The sequence below is a fragment of the Psammomys obesus genome, unplaced genomic scaffold (assembly GCF_907164565.1).
Source record: "Psammomys obesus unplaced genomic scaffold, mPsaObe1.curated_primary_1811, whole genome shotgun sequence".
NCBI classification, from domain to species: domain Eukaryota; kingdom Metazoa; phylum Chordata; class Mammalia; order Rodentia; family Muridae; genus Psammomys; species Psammomys obesus.
The window spans coordinates 3,322,084-3,329,714 of NW_026596463.1; the positions used below are offsets into that span (position 1 = coordinate 3,322,084).

Below are 7,631 nucleotides of genomic sequence, written 5' to 3' on the forward strand. Positions count from 1 at the left end.
AGTCACAAGTTTGAGATTTTAATTGCTTTTTGGTTGTTTTCTGGAGATAAATTTAAAAATGCATTTCATCATGCTAAACACATATATGTAATATGTATATTTGACCCAAAAGCCAGAGCTTTTACTATGATATTTTTAATATTTGCCATTTTTGAGATAGACTTTGATACAGGAGTTAGAAATATTTTAAATTTATTTTTTCTAGTTGCTTTGTTAAGGGAAGTCCAAGCATCAAGAGTTCGGCACTAAAGCCATTAATGTATTTCTGCCTAACTTTCCAGTGTAACATGGAAATGGAGACTAAAAATAAATGCTAAGAAGAACTGACGAAAAGTGGCCCAGCTCTATTGGTGGCTGATTACCAACAGCTGTATCCACAGTTAAAATGTTAGAGTTTCAGATCATGGATACATTTAAATTGTTGCTCATTCCATTGGATGCAGTTTTACCTGTTATTCACAAAATGTTTTAGGAAATCAAAAAGTCATGAGACCTGAATCTGACATAGCTCAAACAGACCCAGATGAGTTTTTCTCTGGTCTTGGTATTACTCATTTTTCCCATTTATTAGACAAATTTTAATTTCTGTTTCTAGTTTAAATTTGTCTCAGCAGATTTTCACCTGGTTGAGACTGCAAGCTGAGATCTGAACTTCCTGGAAGCTGACATGATTGCTCACTGCATCCTCGGATGGACCACCTAACCAGATGCTTCTGAGGACTGCCCCATTGCTCAACCTTTGGCTGGCATTTCAGCCTTCCTAGTCCCTGATGTCAATGGTCCTATTGTCAGCGCTGAAGCCATTTCAGAAGATGAGACCACAGCCCAAATCCCACCTATAAGCTGAAATGCTAAGTCAAAGGTGGCTCCCTGACATTAGCTATTATCTTGAGGATTGCTTAGCTGGAGCAGAAACTAATATTGCAATATAATACTGGATATACAAAGCCAGAGTTATAGCAACTCAAAGGCAGAATCTTTTGCTTTGGGCCATTTTTGGATCATGCTTGCTTAACAAGTTGTTAGAATATTAGGCAAAAACTAAGAACTATACAGTTAATGGTAATGAGAACCCAATACCGTCACCTTAGAGATGACCTTGAACTGTAAGAGCCCAAGATTGGCCTCTTCAGTTACATGGAAAGAAGGAAATGAAAAGTTTAAGTTAGCCTGAATATAACTCCATTTTGAAATAAAGATCTTGACTGGGAACTGAATTCAGGTACCAGGAAATATCACAGAATGTACACCTGGCAGAAAACAAAGTTAACTCTCCTAGCAACAGCCTCCAGGAAATATAACAGAATAAATGCTTCATAGAAAATAGAGACAAACTCCCTGGCAATAATCAATGGGAATTGGTTGAGAATCAGGTGGGAAAATTCTCCCCAATGTTTCAGATATGGTTTAGAAAAATAGCCATTGTGATTATTTGCCTCAGAAAAGGTCACCCCGCCCTGCTAAACTTCACCCAATTCTGTAACGCCAAGGCTTGTACCTCCCCTGCTTGCTGCCATGGAAACCCCCTGCTCACAGACTTTCCCTTTAAAAATCCTGTTCACTCAGAGCTCGGGGTCCCACTTCTTTACTGCTGCATCGGTGAGACTTGGGTCGTTTGTTCGATCGCTCTCATAATAAAGCTCTCTTGCTATTGCATCGAGTCACCTCCTGGTGGTCTCTGAGGGTCCCGTGAACCTGGCATTATACTATAATAGGGCACTATAAAAGGATCAGTAAAGCTCTCACTCTCTCTATGAACTGCACTTATGGTTCAAAGTTTACTATATTTATGGCTTAGTTTTATGTTGATACCAATGGATCTTTAATTAAATCTTCAACTCAAATTTTTAAGGCTTAAACTTAATAGGCATAAAGCTGTAAAATCCAAATCTTATAAAAGCTACTAACACTGAGGAGTGGAACACGCCTGAGATTCCAACACTCAGGGAGGCAGAGGGAGGTGGATCTCTGTGAGTTTGAGGCCAGCCTGGGCTACAAAAAGATTCCAACACAGCCAAGACTACACAGAGAAACTCTGCCTCAAAAAACAAAACAAAAAAGCTGCTAATTTTTAAAGTGTTACGTAATTCATTCAGTAACAAGCTTTATCCTCCTGTATGTGTCTATGGGTTAAGCCTAAAATCATATATACTTAATGGACAGAGAGTCCTCAAATTCACAGGTCTAGTGAATGTTTATTTTCAAATGTTTAATAAAGCTTTTATAGTAGCCATCTCCTAGCAAGACCCCTAAGGTCTCCAAAGATGATAGGTGAGCACAACTCCACCTGATCTGTGGTTATTCTAACTGTTGGGCAAAGCTGTCCCATGCCTCACCTGCTGCCAGGACTCTGCTCAACCTGAGAACACTTTTGGGTTGATTGCCCTACTCTGCCTGGTCAAAATAAGGTCAGTCTCCCAGGTCCCTTCTCCCTAGAAAAATCCCTCAGACCTGGGTCTGCCAGCTAACGGCCTATGTTGGTGTCCGTGGCAGCTGAAGGTTAAATGCTGTCCTGTGTGACAGCTCAGCTGACCACTGCCCCCAATGAAGCACTGAGCTGACAGGAGTCTAGGACAACTGTCTGTGCAGTGGGCAAGCCTCGGTCATTATAGCTGATACATATGTCATTTAGATTATACCTCCTGCTATAGTTTACCTTCAGGGCTGTCAGCTGAAATAGTGAGCTTTTTGGCTTTTCCTCTGAGATGTGGACTGAGTAGGAAGGTTTGCTGGGTGCTTTCTCTGCCTCTCTGAGCTAGCAGGTTTTCACCCCAGCATCTGGCTCTTTATTGGTAAAATAAAACCATTAGGATTTTCATCCTTTATAACAACATTTTGGCACTCCAACAAGTGGCACACCCCAGAGGGATCACTCCAACTGTAGACAGAGAGGCCATCAGATTTGGTAAATCATCTGGGAACTCCTAAAGGAGTTAAGGACAGGAAGTAGCTGGAACTTAATAGAAAGCTTTAGAACCCTGTATTAGTGCCACTCCAGGTGGCTTGAAAGCAGAAACAGAAAATGAAAAGATAAATTGCTTAGCTGAAATTGTCCCAATACCAATTATGGTTATTATCATTTTGGTATTTTATACTTTATTCTTAATAGCCATAATGGCTCTCTGTAGTGGCTCAAAGAAAAAGTAGATACAAGCCTTAGAAGGAAAATTAGAGAGGCTTATACGTGAGAATAAAAATACTCAGGCACAGACAGATGGGTTTAGACAAGCCTTAGAAAGATTTATAAATGAGAATTAAAAAAATTCTCAGACATACACAGGAGTTTAGAAAAGAGTCTACCATGGCATCACATAATGAAACTGAAAGGGGGCTGGCCTAAGGTTGTTAGAAAACCAGCCTTATTATATCCAGTTACTATTTAAGATATACCAGGACATGATAGGCACCCCCAAGGTTGTAAGGAATTGAAATGGCATCCTGCAGACACAGTAGATTTAAGGAAGCAATCATCTCCTATGGTATGCATTCATCCTATGTTAAGCAGATGTTAAATTCATGGTCAAGCCAGAGCAGGATTATTCCCCATGACTGGAAAGATATGACAATAGCAATATTGGAACCTGGTCCTCAGTTACAGCAGCAATCAGGGTAGAAAGAGGAAGCAAAGGCCATAGGACAGGGATATCAGGCCAGAAGTATTGATATTTCTCAGGGTCGGTGCTAGGTGAAGGTCAATATGCTGATTTGCAAAGGCAGTTTGAACTGGATGGCACTAGGTTGCCTTGTAGCTTTACATGCTTGGGATAGACTGAAGAATCAGGAAAGAGTCTGAGTCATTCACTAGAATTATACAAGACCCAAAATAAGCCTTTAGTGATTTTGCAAAGATTGACTTCAGCTGTAAATGTTGTGGTACCAGATTCAGAAGTCAGAAAAATACTAATTGAAATTTTGGCTTTTTAAAATGCTAACTCAGAATGCAAAAGAGTAATTAGACCTTTAAAGGCAAAATCAGCACCAACAGAGAAATGGATTAGAGATACAGCTGATATTGGAATTCATGTTTATGATGCTAACCTGATTGGAGAAGCAATTTCTAAAAGACTTAGGAAAAATCAAAACGACAGATGTTTTAATTGTGGTAAGCAAGGCCATTTGAAGAGGCTTGTAGGCAAGGCTTTCCTAGAAACAATCGTCTTCCTAGAAATAATCCAAAAAGAAGGCCCCAGCCTTCTGGAGTATGCAGTCCCTAACATGTCTGATGCACTAATTCCCTGTCAGCATAGGAGAAACTCAGCCACTAAAACTCAGCAATTAAAAGATTTAAAGCCTGTTAAAAACAACAGTGTCTTGGATGTAATCAAGGACAGAACAGTTTCAACAGATAAAATAAATAATTCAAGAAAGACCACAAAACAAATATATTGGCAAACTGCTGTGAATGATCAGACACCTAAGCTAAAAATAAAAATAAATGGCAGTGGAATTGAAGGTTTAGTAGACACAGGAGCTGTTGAATTATCAAAAACAGTCACAGACTGTTCAGGTTGTACATAAGCTGTACACAACAGATGTTGGTCTTTCGAAGGTACCAACCTCCTACCTTTAAAGTGGTTGAGTGAGAAGCTGTATGGGTAGAACAATGGCCTATGGCAAAAGAAAAATTACAAGTACTGGAATAGCTGATACAGGAGCAGCTAAATTCTCAACACACTGAGGAATCTACCAGCCCATGGAATTCCCCTGTGTTTGTTATAAAAAAGAAATCAGGAAATGTAGGATGTTAACTGATTTAACATAAATAAGATGATTCAGCCAATGTGCTCTTTACAGCATGGAATACCATTGCCTTCTTTATTTCTTAAGTAATTTATAGTAATTTATTTTAAAAGATTGTTTTTTTTTTTCACAATCCCTTTGCATGTGAATGATAGAGAAAGGTTTGCTTTCTCAGAGCCAACTTATAATAATAGTGGTCCTATAAAGAGATATCACTGGATGTCTTAGCACAAGGAATGTTAAGCAGTCCTACCTTATGCCAATATTTTGTACGACAGCCATTAGAGATAATTCATAAACAGTTTCCTCAATCTAAAATTTACCATTCTATGGACAATATCTTACTGGTTGATTCAGATGCAGATAGCTTAGAAAAAAATGTTAATTAAGTAGGGAGAATTTTGTCTTGCTGGAGATTACAAATTCCTCCTGAAAAAATACAAAGAGGAGATTTTATTGATTATCTAGGATATAAGATAGGTTTACAGAAAAATTGGCCAAAGAAAGTACAAATCAGGAGAGATCAATTACAAACTCTTAATGATTTTCAAAATTGCTGGGAGTTATTAACTGGCTATGGCCCACAATTAGATTAACTAGTCAAGAGCTAAGTAATTTATTTCAAAACCTTACAAGGTGATAAGGATTTAAATAATCCCAGAAAATTATCATCTGAGGCTGAGAGAGAATCGTCTCTGGTAGAAAAGAAATTGCAGAATGCACTTGTGGATTGCTTGGATCCAAAGCTAGATTGTATTCTGGTTATTTTGCCTTCTACTCATTCTCCCTTGGTAATTCTTTTGCAGAGAGATTATAGTGTCTTAGAAGGGATTTTTTTTTAGCACATAAACAGAGTGAAAAAAATTAAAGACCTATGTAGATAAGATTTCTGAACTGATTCTGAAGGGAAAAATGAGACTTCATCAATTAGCAGGACTACACCCAGCAGAAATTGTGGTACCTTTTACTAATGCTAAAATTACCTCTTTATGGGCATGAAATGAACATTGGCAAAGAGCATGCAGTAATTTTTTTGGGCAAAATTAACAACAGGTATCCCAAAAGCAAGAGATTTAAACTTATAAAAATAACTAATTGGATTCTCCCTCATATAGTAAAAGGGACACCAATTTCTGGAGCACCTACATTTTATACTGATGCAAATAAATCAGGAAAGTCAGGTTATAAGTCAGGAAATTTAAGTAAAGTGGCTTAGAGCCCTTAAGATTCAGTTCAAAATTCAGAGTTGTATGCTATTCCCATGTTAGTATGTGATTTTCCTGAATCTCTTAATATAGTTACTGACTTGCAATATGCAGAAAGAGTTGTTTTACATATTGAAAATGCTGAGCTTGTTCTGGATGATTCAGAATTAACTTCAGTATTTATTCAACTACAACAAGTAATTAGAAATAGATAATTTCCTGCAGGAGAGGGTGGTGGTGGTTGGTTCAGAGGTGAGGGCGATATTCTGGGTTTTCCAGGTTCTTTTCACCTCCTTTCTACTTGGTCTGTAGAGCACAGTTATGGGTTGCAAGAAGAAGAAGCAGCGGAAGCTGTGGTGCTGGTATTGTAACAGATTTTGATGATGAGACTCTAATACAGCACCAAAAAGCAAAACATTTTAAATGCAATAGATGTCATAAGAAATTGTACACAGGACGTGGTTTAGCTATTCATGGCAGGTGCATAAGGAAACCATAGATGCTGTACCAAATGCAATACCTGGCAGGACAGACACAGAGTTGGAAATTTATGACATGGAAGGTATTCCAGAAAAGAATATGGATGAAAGACAGCGACTTCTTAAACAGAAAACACAAGAGAGTCAAAAAAAAAAAAAAAAGAAGCAACAACATGACTCTAATGAATTTGAGGATGATGAATCTGCAGCTTCAACTTCCTTCCAGCCACAGCAAGGTTATAGCCTACCAATGGCTCAGCCAGGACTGCCTCCAGTTCCAGGGCACCAGGAATGCCTCCAAGAATAACTCCCTTGATGCCAAGTGTTCCTTTCCTGGTGCCAGGCATGCTCCCTGGATTGCATCCACACAGAAAATATACCCAGTCATTTTGTAGTGAAAACAGTGATGCCAGTGGGCGGAATGATGTCACCTGGGCCTGGAGTACCACCTCTGATACCACCGGTTTGCCTGCACCTGTTCCATGTGCTGGAATTTCTCCAGTGATTCGAGCACAGACTGCTTCTGCTCCAGGTATTCCTAATAGGCCACCTGTACCAACAACAAGAGCACCTACTCCACAGCTTCCACTTACTAAGCCTCTTTTCCCCTGTGCCTAGCAGGCTCAGGCAGCTGTCCAGGGACCTGTCGGTACAGATTTCGAGCCCTTAAATAGTACTCCTACAACAACTACAGAACCCTCCAACCCTACATTCCCTGCTTATACACAATCTACCAGTGCTGCAGCCAAACCAGCGCCTTCAATAACAAGTAAGTAAGCCTGCTGCACTTAGCAACCACCAGTGAGCTGACCCATCCAGGTGAGGATGTATCACTGCAGGAAAGAAGGGCACAGTTACCTAAATATCAGTGTAATCTTCCTCAACCAGGACAGACTTCAATCGGTAATCTCCCGGCTGGACCACTTGGAGGTATGATGCCACCATCCCCCAGCAGCAAGCAATGAGGCCTCCAGCGCCACCTCATGGTCAGATATAAGTGGCAAGTGGTCGTTATGGGTCCCAATTCCATTAAAAATTAAAGCTGGGGGTTGGAGCATGGCTCTCTCCTTCTCCAAGGAGTCCCTCAACAACAAATCCACCTGGGCTGTGTAACACCAACCACTGGAAAACACTGCTCCATGTTTCTTCTAGCTCTGCTCAAACAGACTGCTGAAGACAGTCAAATTGCTCAGTTCATATGAGACTA

At 39.7% G+C, this 7,631-nt stretch overlaps 1 pseudogene; it reads left to right on the forward strand.

Moving 5' to 3' along the window:
- The first annotated feature begins 6,266 nt into the window (after positions 1–6,266).
- Positions 6,267–7,421, forward strand: LOC129670015 (BUB3-interacting and GLEBS motif-containing protein ZNF207-like; annotated as a pseudogene).
- The last annotated feature ends 210 nt before the right edge of the window (positions 7,422–7,631 follow it).